The sequence below is a fragment of the Eptesicus fuscus genome, chromosome 19 (genome assembly GCF_027574615.1).
Source record: "Eptesicus fuscus isolate TK198812 chromosome 19, DD_ASM_mEF_20220401, whole genome shotgun sequence".
NCBI classification, from domain to species: domain Eukaryota; kingdom Metazoa; phylum Chordata; class Mammalia; order Chiroptera; family Vespertilionidae; genus Eptesicus; species Eptesicus fuscus.
Window position 1 is genome coordinate 6275814 of NC_072491.1, and position 12220 is coordinate 6288033.

Here is a 12220-nt window from a genome sequence, read left to right on the forward strand (position 1 = left end):
TAGTCCAGGGCCACGTCTGTGAGACACGGAACTGCTCTTGTGGGCAATTTTAAAAAACATATTTTTATTGATTTCAGAGAGGGAGAAAGAGATAGAAACATCAACGATGAGAGGCTGCCTCCTGCACGCTCCCACTAGGGATCGAGCCTGCAACCCAGACCTGTACTCTGTCCAGGAATCAAACTGTGACCTCCCTGGTTCATAGGTCAACACTCAACCACTGAGCCACCATGGCCAGGTGGCAATTTTGGCTTAAGAACTCCAATTGACCTAGCCAAATACTAAATTTTAGAAGTGCATTCCAACCTGAGACTCTTTTGCTCCTTCCTCCTCTCCTTTCACAGGTGTGGGACCTGCATCCGATCTGAAGGCTCTCCTTGCCTCACCTACTTCCTCCCTCTTTCTTCATAGGTATTCCCTCCAGGAAATTTCTTAGGAATCTAAGCCTACCTTAGTGTGTGCTTTTCCAAGGACCTTCCACGTTAGTCCATTCGGACTTCCAGGTGATCAAGTGAGAGCCGTTTTTAATATCTCCTCTTACATTTAGTTTGATTTTCATTCAGGGAATTGGAAAGAACTGATCACGAAAGAAAAATAATTCTCTTATTCCTTGACCCAGGGAACTTTTAGCATCTGCAAGAACTCTCAACAACCACCACAATAAAATCATTTCATCTTTTACTCTGAAATAACCAACTAAATGATATGGGTGGCTATTTACATGCTTACTTTAGGGATCAGGAGTCCCAGAATGGTGAGGGGTCTTGCCTGTGGTGATGATGTGAGAATAGGCATGGTAAAGACTGACTTTGGCCAGCTCCTAGTCTTCCATGTTCTCTATGCTGCCATGTTATGTAAATCTATGGTTCACCCCCAACTGCAGGAGAGAATCAATTCAGGCAACCTGAGGTGACCATTTTAAGTGACATGATCAGACAATCCTACCCAAAGAACCTCATTTCTGCAAAACAAAGACATCAGTTCCCTGAGTATTTCTTAACCACCCTTAATTGACAGGGTAGAGTTATTTTTAGCAACCTGAAAGGCCCCATCGGGTTCAGAATATAATGCTGGTGCCCAGCACAATGCCAAGAATACAAAAGATACATCACCACTCCTGGCTGACTGTTGTTGGATAGATTGATATTGTGTCTCCCACATGGCATCATCCGCTTCTTAAAGATGACAACTACAGCTATCTTTGTTAAAGGTGCTCATTTCAAGGGCAGCCTGGAGACTAACGTGTTGACCAGAGCAATTAGAGGTGGCATGTACTGCACCCTTACTTTGTTGCAGACACTGTGCCAAAACTAACCTCCATCACTGCCCCATTTTTCAGGTGAGAAAATGGAGGGTTACAGATACTGAGTATTTTCCTAGTGTGTCACAGCTATTAAGTGACAGGCATCAGATTCAACACAGATTAGACAACCACTCCGTCAGTCTATCTTCCTCCTAGGGAGACTCCAGAATTGAGCATAAAATTTCCCATTTTGGCCCAACAATGGGAGTCGATAAGACTGACATCATGAAGGGTTCAGGATTATAATTTATTCAGAGAAATATTTTTCAGTGTTTCATTCAAACCAGATTAATAATGTGATACCTAGAAAGGGTGTCTAGACTTTTTGAGCTATGACTTAAGTGGAAGAGGTTTATAATTATCTCATTAAATGCTTGATAATGAATACTTCCAAGGTATTGCTGCATTTAAACCATTTCTCTTTAACATTTTCTGAAGATCCCTATTATTTTGTTGGCATGCTAATAGTGGGGCTTGAACAGTCATAGGAACTGCCCAGGGAGAGGATTAAAGGAAGTACACTATCTTGATTTCTAATCTTGCTGAGAATGGTCAGGCCTATGTGTGTGTAGATAGATAGATAGATAGATAGATAGATAGATAGATAGATAGATAGATAAGGTTATCAGTTGTGCAAGAAAATCCTGAAAGTATAGGATACTAGAGAGGGAGAAAAGGGGGGGGGGGGTCAAGTTTAGGTGGGGAGGATGGCTTATTAAATTATGAAAATATAAAACATTGAAGCTTTGCTCTGGCTCTTAGGGAGTTTTATTTTTTGCCAGGATCGATACCTGGGCAGAAGCTCAACGAGATACAAGTATGTATTAAGAGGAGGGTGTGAAAGATGAAAGTTTCAGAAAATTAGCTCTACTAGCCGATATTAAGAAATACTGAGCTAACATGAACGCATTCGCTGAAATCTCTTCACGCTCTTCTGAGAGGGGAAGCCCCTTCCTAGCTTGGGTGCACGCCCCTCTTTCTGCCTGTGTCACCTGGGTGATTTCTGGTTCCTTCTAGGCATCTCTAGAGGGGCATGTCCATTTTCTGCTGACAGCAGAAACCTGGGGGAGTGTGGATAAGATCAACCCTCAGGGTGTTTTTCTCCAGACCTCACCATGGCCCTTACTCCACAGTTGATTCTAAAACAGCTCCAACCCCCTTGAAAGTCCTTGTTGACAGCCTTTGCCCCACACTCTTTCCTAAGAACCACGTCAACATTAACACACTCCTAGAATTTCAACTTCCAAAAAAGATGTCAGAGACAGGACCTCTTTCTACCCTCACCGTGCCTTTTGTCCTCTTTGGAGAGGCATCCGCCTATATGGTTAACATGAGGAGACAGTCATCTGTGGCATGGCACCATGAAGTCACCCCAGTCTCCTTTCTGCCCCTCTCTGAACCCCTCCCCTAACCTTTACCCTCTCCTGGGACCATCATCCTACTATTGTTTTAATTCTTCCCCTCATTCCAGGTTATCTCTTCAGGGGAAGATTGTGACTGGGGAGAATTTCTCATGATTCAGAGGGAATCTGTGAAATCTTTAGGACTCACCTAGGAGGCAATGCAGGGGTAACATTCTGTATAAAGAGGCCTAGGTTTGAGTTCATTGTTTGTCGCTATTTGCATAACCTCGGCCATGTCACTTGACCTCAGTGAGCGTTAGTGGATAAACAATACCTGTCCTACAAACACAGCATATTCTTGGAAGGGCGCTGGGATGTCACCTCTTCCCACCTTCTCCTCTGATCAAATCCTCTCTCTGGAGAGAGTCTGCTTCGGCTCTGTTCCCTCGGGTGTGGTCCACAACCTAAAACAACAGTACTTCTCGGAAAAACACCCTCCCAAGAGTAAGCTCACCTGGTGCCCACAGTGTTCTGTGTAAGGCCCTTCTTCCCTCAGAGCACAGCAGCATAGCAGACTCAAATATATCAGTACTAGAGGCCCGGTGCACGAAATTCGTGCACTGGGGGGGGGGGTGAGGGGATGTGCCCCTCAGCCCAATCTGCACCCTCTTCAATCTGGGACCCCTCAGGGGATGTCCAACTTCCAGCAGTTGGACATCCCTCTCACAATCCGGAACCACTGGCTCCTAACCACTCACCTGCCTGCCTGCCTGATTGTCCCTAACCCCACTGCCTGCCTGCCTGCTCGCCCCTACCTTGATCTCCTGCCAGCCTGATTGCCCCTACCTTGCACTCCCCTATCAGCCTGATCACCCCAAACTGCCTGTGCCTTGGCCCCCAGTCTGGCCTCCCTCTGGAGGCACCACCCCCATAACCCCAATGCTGCTGCCACTGCAGCTGGTTATGGCTGCCTGAGCCTTGGCCTTTGTAGCCACTGCGGCTTTGTCTGGAAAGATGTCCGGAAGACAACCACTCTAATTAGCATATTACCCTTTTATTAGTATAGATTTGGGGACCATTACAACCACGCAGAACTTGAAGAAAACACATGGCCCTGGTCAGTTTGGCTTAATGGAGAGAGCATCGGCCTGTGGACTGAAGAGTCCAGGTTTGATTCTGATCAGGGGCACACATGCCTGGGTTTCGGGCTCAATCCCCAGTAGGGGGCCTGGGGCGGCAGCTGATCAGTGATTCTTTTTTTTTTTTAAATATATTTTATTGATTTTTCACAGAGAGGAAGGGAGAGGGATAGAGAGCTAGAAACATCGATGAGAGAGAAACATCGACCAGCTGCTTCCTGCACACCCACCACCGGGATATGTGCCAGCAACCAATGTACATGCCCTTAACCGGAATCGAACCTGGGACCTTCCAGTCCGCAGACCGACGCTCTATCCACTGAGCCAAACCGGTTTCGGTTGATCAGTGATTCTTATCATTGATGTTTCTATCTCTCTCTCCCTCTCCCTTTCTGAAATTTTAAAAATATATATATATTTAAAGAAAACACATCATCTTCACTTTGGGCTTTGTCATCTTACAATATCCTTTGTGCAGTGTTTTAACTTCCCTCAACTTTCCTTTACCCACCTTTAAAGTGCAATCTATTTTGGGGAAGATGATCAGGAAAGTGATTCCAATGGGTAGAAGTTTTTTTTGGAGGGGATGGGTCATGAAGATATTTAAAAATTGAGCATGGTGATGGTTGTACCACTCTGAATTTACTTTAAAAAACCAGTTCATTGTACACTTTAGGTGACATGTACAGTATATGGGTTATATCTCAACAAAGCTGTTCTTTTATTTCTTTTTAAATAAAGACCAGTCTTATAATCAGTTGCAGATGTTTTCAGAGGCCCCTCAAGATTTGCTCACCATGTCCCAAATCACGGCTGTGATTCCCAGTTGCCTCCACTCCTGGTGGATCTGGATGGTGTGGTTTGCAAAGGAGAAGGTGGCAAGAGGCTTATGGAATTTCGGCAACCCCATTCCCCCGGTCTCCTCATAGGGCACCAGGGCCATTCCCACTGGGCCAGCTCTGCTCCCTTTAACCTGTTGGGCAAAAGAATCCTGCGTGCTCTGACCAGAAAGTGCATTCTTTCTTAGGTGGCCCGGATGGTTTTTTTAAGGTCATTTTATGGATTCAAAAGAATAAACAGAGATGTGGAAAGCTTTTGTCAAAATCCTTTCACATGGTTCTTCCAGTCTCATGGGAAATGAGATGTGGCTCTGAATTTATCCCAAAGTGTGTCTTTGGGCAAAAGCACTCAGAACGGTACAACTCCTGCAGAATGCCCACACACTTTGCTGTCAGGACTCAGGGGGGCTTGAGGGTGAGCGAGGCGGCAGTGCCAGCACAGGACCTGGGAGAAGGTAGCGCTTTCTACACTGCCCAGGCCACGTGGACTACAGCAGTACCTGCCCAGGTGGGCAGGGTGTTTCTGCTGTTTTGTTTTGGTCTGGCCTCCACCCCGTCAGCCACGGACCTGTGCCTGCACTGAGACTGAATGGTTTGATGGCCCTACTTTTTGGTGGACAGTGGATGCACTCCCAGAGACTGGCAGTTAGACTCTGGTGGCTTCTGAGTCCCTTGCGGGGAGAGCCCGGCCCTAGGTCAAGAACAGACTCAGGCGTCCTCGGCCAGGAGGCCTCCTTGGGCTAGGGGCCGCCACAGTTTGAAGGCTGGCCATGACCCCAATCCTGGCAGGGATCTCCTCTGGGATGCTGGCAGGCCTGGTCTAGGGCTGAGGGCGGTTTAGAGGCTGGTCATGCCCCCGATCCTGGTGGGGATCTCCTCTGGGGCGCTGGCAGGCCTGGGTTAGGGTCACTGGCGGTTTGGAGGCCGGTCACGCCCCCGATCCTGTTGGGGGTCTCCTCTGGGGTGCTGGCAGGCCTGGGCTAATGGCCACCCTGGTTTAGAGACCGGTCAAGCCCCCGATCCTGGTGGGGGTCTCTTCAGGAGAGGTTCCTGAACCTGCTTCCCACACACCTAGGCTAGGATCCATCTTGTAGGAGGCGGCTTCAATGCCCGGGGTCGGTGACCAGGTCCTCCTGAGCCTCGCTTTCTGGGCTGCAGTCCCACGTCTCCCAGTGCCCCAGCCACGGATGCGCCCACGCAGTTGCCCCCACCACCAGCCACCTCAGCGCAGGCCACAGCAGCTGAAGCCAGCCTCTTGGAAGCCAGGCCACCACACCCACCGCCCCTAGTAGCTCTCTGCTGCTTGCTCTGTGCCCTGTCCACTGGGGTCAGGGAGTGCTCCCAGCCCAGAGGCCCTCCCTCCCTCCGCAGCCTGGCTTGGGAAGCTGGCCTCATGCTGGGGCTACTATGCCAGCATGCCCACTCGGCTATAATGGGTGCGACACGGGCCCCATGGAGGCCAACCTGGAGAACGTGGACCAGAACTCTGCATCCAGCTGCTGCAGATGGCCTCGGTGGTCAACTACCACCTGCTCCTTCCATTGGCCCCATTGATCCCTCTCAGCACCAGCCATTTAGGCGAGGGTGGCGATCGCCGGGGACCCCCGCCCCGGGAGGCTGCTGGCCGTGCCCGGCCACGCCCCCCCGGGTCTCGATGCAGCCCTGGACCCCGGGGAGGCTGCTGGCCGTGCCCGGCCACGCCCCCCCCCGGTCGCGATGGGTCCCGGGACCCCGGGGAGGCTGCTGGCCGTGCCCGGCCACGCCCCCCGGGTCTCGATGGGTCCCGGGACCCCCGGGAGGCTGCAGGCCGTGCCCAGCCACGCCCCCCCGGGTCGCGATGCAGCCCTGGACCCCGGGGAGGCTGCTGGCCGTGCCCGGCCACGACCCCCCGGGTCGCGATGGGTCCCGGGACCCCCGGGAGGCTGCTGGCCGTGCCCGGCCACGCCCCACCGGGTCGCGATGCAGCCATGGACCCCGGGGAGGCTGCTGGCCGTGCCCGGCCACGCCCCCCCGGGAGGCTGCTGGCCGTGCCCGGCCACGCCCCACCGGGTCGCGATGGGTCCCGGGACCCGCGGGAGGCTGCTGGCCGCGCCCGGCCACGCCCCCCCGGTCTCGATGCAGCCCTGGACCCCGGGGAGGCTGCTGGCCGTGCCCGGCCACGCCCCCCGGGTCGCGATGCAGCCATGGACCCCGGGGAGGCTGCTGGCCGTGCCCGGCCACGCCCCCCCGGGTCGCGATGGGTCCCGGGACCCGCGGGAGGCTGCTGGCCGTGCCCGGCCACGCCCCCCCCCCCCTCTCGATGCAGCCATGGACCCCGGGGAGGCTGCTGGCCATGCCCGGCCAAGCCCCCCCGGGTCGCGATGCAGCCCTGGACCCCAGGGAGGCTGCTGGCCGTGCCCGGCCACGCCCCCCCGGGTCGCGATGGGTCCTGGGACCCCGGGGAGGCTGCTGGCCGTGCCCGGCCACGCCCCCCCGGGTCTCGATGCAGCCATGGACCCCGGGGAGGCTGCTGGCCGTGCCCGGCCACGCCCCCCCGGTCTCGATGCAGCCCTGGACCCCGGGGAGGCTGCTGGCCGTGCCCGGCCACGCCCCCCCGGGTCGCGATGCAGCCATGGACCCCGGGGAGGCTGTTGGCCGTGCCCGGCCATGCCCCCCCGGGTCGCGATGCAGCCATGGACCCCGGGGAGGCTGCTGGCCGTGCCCGGCCACGCCCCCCGGGTCGCGATGCAGCCATGGACCCCGGGGAGGCTGCTGGCCGTGCCCGGCCACGCCCCACCGGGTCGCGATGGGTCCCCGGACCCGCGGGAGGCTGCTGGCCGTGCCCGGCCACGCCCCCCCGTGTCGCGATGGGTCTTGGGACCCCGGGGAGGCTGCTGGCCGTTCCCGGCCACGCCCCCCCGGGTCTCGATGCAGCCATGGACCCCGGGGAGGCTGCGGGCCGTGCCCGGCCACGCCCCCCCGGGTCTCGATGCAGCCCTGGACCCCGGGGAGGCTGCTGGCCGTGCCCGGCCACACCCCCCCCGTGTCGCCATGGGTCCCGGGACCCCCGGGAGGCTGCTGGCCGTGCCCGGCCACGCCCCCCCGGGTCTCGATGCAGCCATGGACCCCGGGGAGGCTGCTGGCCGTGCCCGGCCACGCCCCCCCGGGTCGCGATAGGTCCCGGGACCCGCGGGAGGCTGCTGGCCGTGCCCGGCCACGGCTCCCCCCCCCCCCCCCCCCCCCCCCCGGTCGCGATGCAGCCCTGGACCCCGGGGAGGCTGCTGGCCGTGCCCGGCCACGCCCCCCCGGGTCGTGATGGGTCCCCGGACCCGCGGGAGGCTGCTGGCCGTGCCTGGCCAAGCCCCCCGTAGCGATGGGTCCCGGGACCCACGGGAGGCTGCTGGCCTTGCCCGGCCACGCCCCCCTGGTTCGCCATGCAGCCCTGGACCCCGGGGAGGCTGCTGGCCGTGCCCGGCCACACCCCCCCGTGTCGCCATGGGTCCCGGGACCCCCGGGAGGCTGCTGGCCTTGCCCGGCCACGCCCCCCCGGGTCGCGATGCAGCCATGGACCCCGGGGAGGCTGCTGGCCGTGCCCGGCCACGCCCCCCCGGGTCGCGATGGGTCCCCGGACCCGCGGGAGGCTGCTGGCCATGCCCGGCCACGCCCCCCGTGTCGCCATGGGTCCCGGGACCCCCGGGAGGCTGCTGGCCGTGCCCGGCCACGCCCCCCCGGGTCTCGATGCAGCCATGGACCCCGGGGAGGCTGCTGGCCGTGCCCGGCCACGCCCCCCGGGTCGCGATGGGTCCCCGGACCCGCGGGAGGCTGCTGGCCGTGCCTGGCCAAGCCCCCCGTAGCGATGGGTCCCGGGACCCCCGGGAGGCTGCTGGCCGTGCTGGCCACGCCCCCCCGGGTCGCGATGGGTCCGGGGACCCCGGGGAGGCTGCTGGCCGTGCCCGGCCACGCCCCCCCATCTCAATCCAGCCGGGGACCCAGGGAGGCTTCTGGCTTTTCCCTACCACGCCCCTCTAGGGTTGCCATCGCTCCCCAGGACCCGGGGAACTAAGAGGATTTGGCGGCCGCCATCTTGGTTTTCTCAACGGCCATATAGGCACCCGGAGTCCCGCCCCCTGCCTCTCGCAGGTCCAATCATGGGCATAGCGGAGGTGCGGTCAATTTGCATGTTTCTCTATTATAAAGTAAGATAGGTTGCACGGGCAGGCTGCTACAACCCAGATTGCTATGCCTATCTCCAGAGTTTCTGCCTCTCCCCTAACCTTTACCCTCTCCTGGGACCATCATCCTACTATTGTTTTAATTCTTCCCCTCATTCCAGGTTATCTTTTCAGGGGAAGATTATGACTGGGGAGAATTTCTCATGATTCAGAGGGACAAGCTGCTCGTTGATGCCAATGTGGCTGGTCAAGGGACCACTTTGAGAACCATAGGCATTGTCCTAGTCTGTAACAAGTATGTGCAGAGTCAGGATTAAGCATGTAAACTGCCTCAAGTCAATGCCCAGCTCTACCACTTTCCAGATGTACAATCCTGAACAAGTCAATCTCTCCAAGCCTCAGTCTCTCCATCTGTAAAATGGACATAACAATGATGCGTCCTTCACAAGGTTGCAAGGAAGAATGAGCTCCTGCTGTGTGGAGACTTCAGGAAGTGCTCAATGTTCACGAGTTATCATTCAAGGGGGTTCTAAAGCCCCCGGGTCATCTTCTCACTAAGCTGTGCTTCTCAAACCCCAGAAAAAAAACCACAAAACATCTATTGTCACTATTGAATGTGTCTGTATCCCAGAGCTGCCCGGAGATGAAGGCAAGCTTCAGAGCACCCTGGTGATTAGGTAATGACAATGAGCCAAATATACCCAATCTCTGAGGTGGGGGCTGGGAGAAGTTGAGGCTCCCTAGAATCTCCCTGTAGGGAAAGAGCTCAGGATGTGGCATCATAAGCTCAGAATTTGGATCCAGGCTCTGCTGTGTTTGGCCAGGTAACCCGAGACTCAGTTTCCTCATCTGTTCATGGGGACAGTAATGTGCACCTCAAACTAAAGGAGCTGCCAGCTTGTTTTATAAGCTGTGGTCCTCCTAGCTGTGAGAAACGCAGCAGCTACCCAAATATTTGTGTCCCTTTCTGCTCCAGTCAATTAAGGTGCCACTGCTGATAACCCAGCCCAACCAGTGCTCTCTGCCCCCTGGCTGTGCTGCCATCTGGATTCTGTTTCTTAACAAACCCTCATTTCTGAGAAAGGCCAGGTCACTCCACTTGAAACCATACTCCCTGGCCTCAGCCTCACCGTGGTTCCAGGGAATGCCATGGGTCTATGTACCCAACTGCAGGTCAGTCCAAAAAAGAAGTGATTAGCAAAGGCTGGGCAGAGTCATGGTCGGCGAGAGCCACAAAACCCACAGGAGACAGAGGTGCATGATAACGTGTCTATTTCCTCCAAGAAGTCAATTTCACCAGTTACTGGACATGCCCTGGAAGAAAATCCCACAGGAAAGCAGCACAGATTGTGTTTATCGTTTTGTTCCATTCCTCCTGTTTGCTCAGTAAGCCTGGTAAATAGCTTTGCGCAAACAGAAACCTTTTGAAGTCTATTGAGTTCTCTCCCAGGACACTGACACCTCAATCTTCAGGTTTGTGTGTGGGCGGAGAAAGCACTTTGGAATGAAACTTCCTGATCAATGGACATGGAACAAAAATGAAAGAACAGCCACCGGCCATTTATTTACAACAGACGCTGACAGTCACAGTTCCTGGGTGCTGGGGATATAAGAGAACACAAAGCATCGCCTCTGTCCTCGTGGATCAATACCTAATCAGGGAACATTCTAGATAACACGCAGAATGAACTGCAGAGTATTTGGCCAATGAGCACTGGCTCCTTTTTAAGACATGTTGGTCAAAGTGTGAGTACAGGAAGGACAAGACTTTATGAAGATATCCACCTACTTGTGCGTGTATGTGTGTGTTTTTATTGTGTCAGAAGAAATTATAACTGTAAATAAATTTCCAGAAACAAGGGGTGGAAATATTTCATCTAATTCTTCTAAAGTGGCTACACTGCACAAGCTATTTGGGTATTTATTCATCTGCACGTTCAGTTAACAATATTCTTTGGGACTTTCTATGTACCAGACACTAGAGATACAGACATGAATCAGACTAGCGCTCTGCTCTTCAAGACTTGTCAGTCTAGTGGAGACACATAATTACCGTTGGATGATGAGTTAGGGGAAAGCGAGAATAACAAGATACAAGGGAAACAAAGAGTATACACAGCCCATGTTGTGCGTGTCGGACAATGTGGCTAATGCCTACTGGGGCCGTTGCAAGTGCTTTACATACATTCACGTAAGCTTCACAACAACCCCGCCAGAGTGGCTAATATTCTAGGCGCCATCATACAGGTGGAAAAACTGAGCCACAAACATATTCAGTTACACAGTTAGTAAGTGACAGATTTGGGAGCCCAGGTGATTTGTCATGACTGTATGTTGCCTCTCCAACTAAACTCTCTGATGAGCATTAAGAGATTTGGTGACAGCTCAACTCTGCTATCAGCTAGATCATCTCGCCCTACAAAAGCACCCAAACACAAAACTTCTTATGCACTGAGACTTATTCCAGGTATGAGAGACTCCAGCAAGAGTTTTTCCAAGATGGAGTGCCAAGAAGGGTTAGTGACTTCCTTGAGTAGTTGCCAGAGAAGCATCATCATGTAAAACAAAGATAGTAAGATGGAGGGACAAAATATCAGGTTCCTGCCCCAGCCTTGCTCCCTCTGGCCATGTGACCTCTGGTCATTTGTTGGATTTCAGGTTCTCCTTTCAGTTCAGTGGGGATATCAATACCAACCTCAGGTCACATTTTGAAGGGCTTGGATATGAGTGGCTTTTAAGCTGCCATATGGATGCTATATATTTTTTAATATGTTTCTATTTATTTCAGAGAGAGGAAAGGAAAGAGAGAGACAGAAACATCAATGAGAGATAATCATTCATCAATTGCCTCCTGCATGCCCCCTACTACTAGAGATGGAGCCCACAACCTGGGCATGTGCCCTGACTGGGAATCGAACCGTGACCTCCTGGTTCATGGGTTGACACTTAACTATTTAGCCACACTGACCAGGCTGGATGTTTTTTTTATTATTATTGTCATTATTTATTCTGTCATCATCAGTTGTTGTCATCATTATCACTGTCATCAAAGGCTTGGCCCACAAATATATCAAGATGTATTTGTTGAGTGTGAATTAGTCTTAGAGGTCACAGTCCTAAGCTCAAGGTCATCTATTCAGTCACAACCAAAAACCCTAGAGAGAAAGAGATCCTGGCAGTGTTTGGGTCTGGAAGGGGACATCAGCAGAGCTTGCTGACGTAGTATGACCTAGATACGCTGAATGGGCACTTTACAAAGAACCACAGAACTCTGCCAGCTTAGAGTGCCCAAGCCGCCCCCCTGACCATCCCTGAATCACCACACCCAATGCCATTCAATGATTCTGCATGAAGCACGTGTCACCACCATTAGCTAAGGTGATCATGCATTCTTTATCAGTATCATTGCAGTTTTGTAGCCTTTTCCCTACAGTGTGGTATTTTC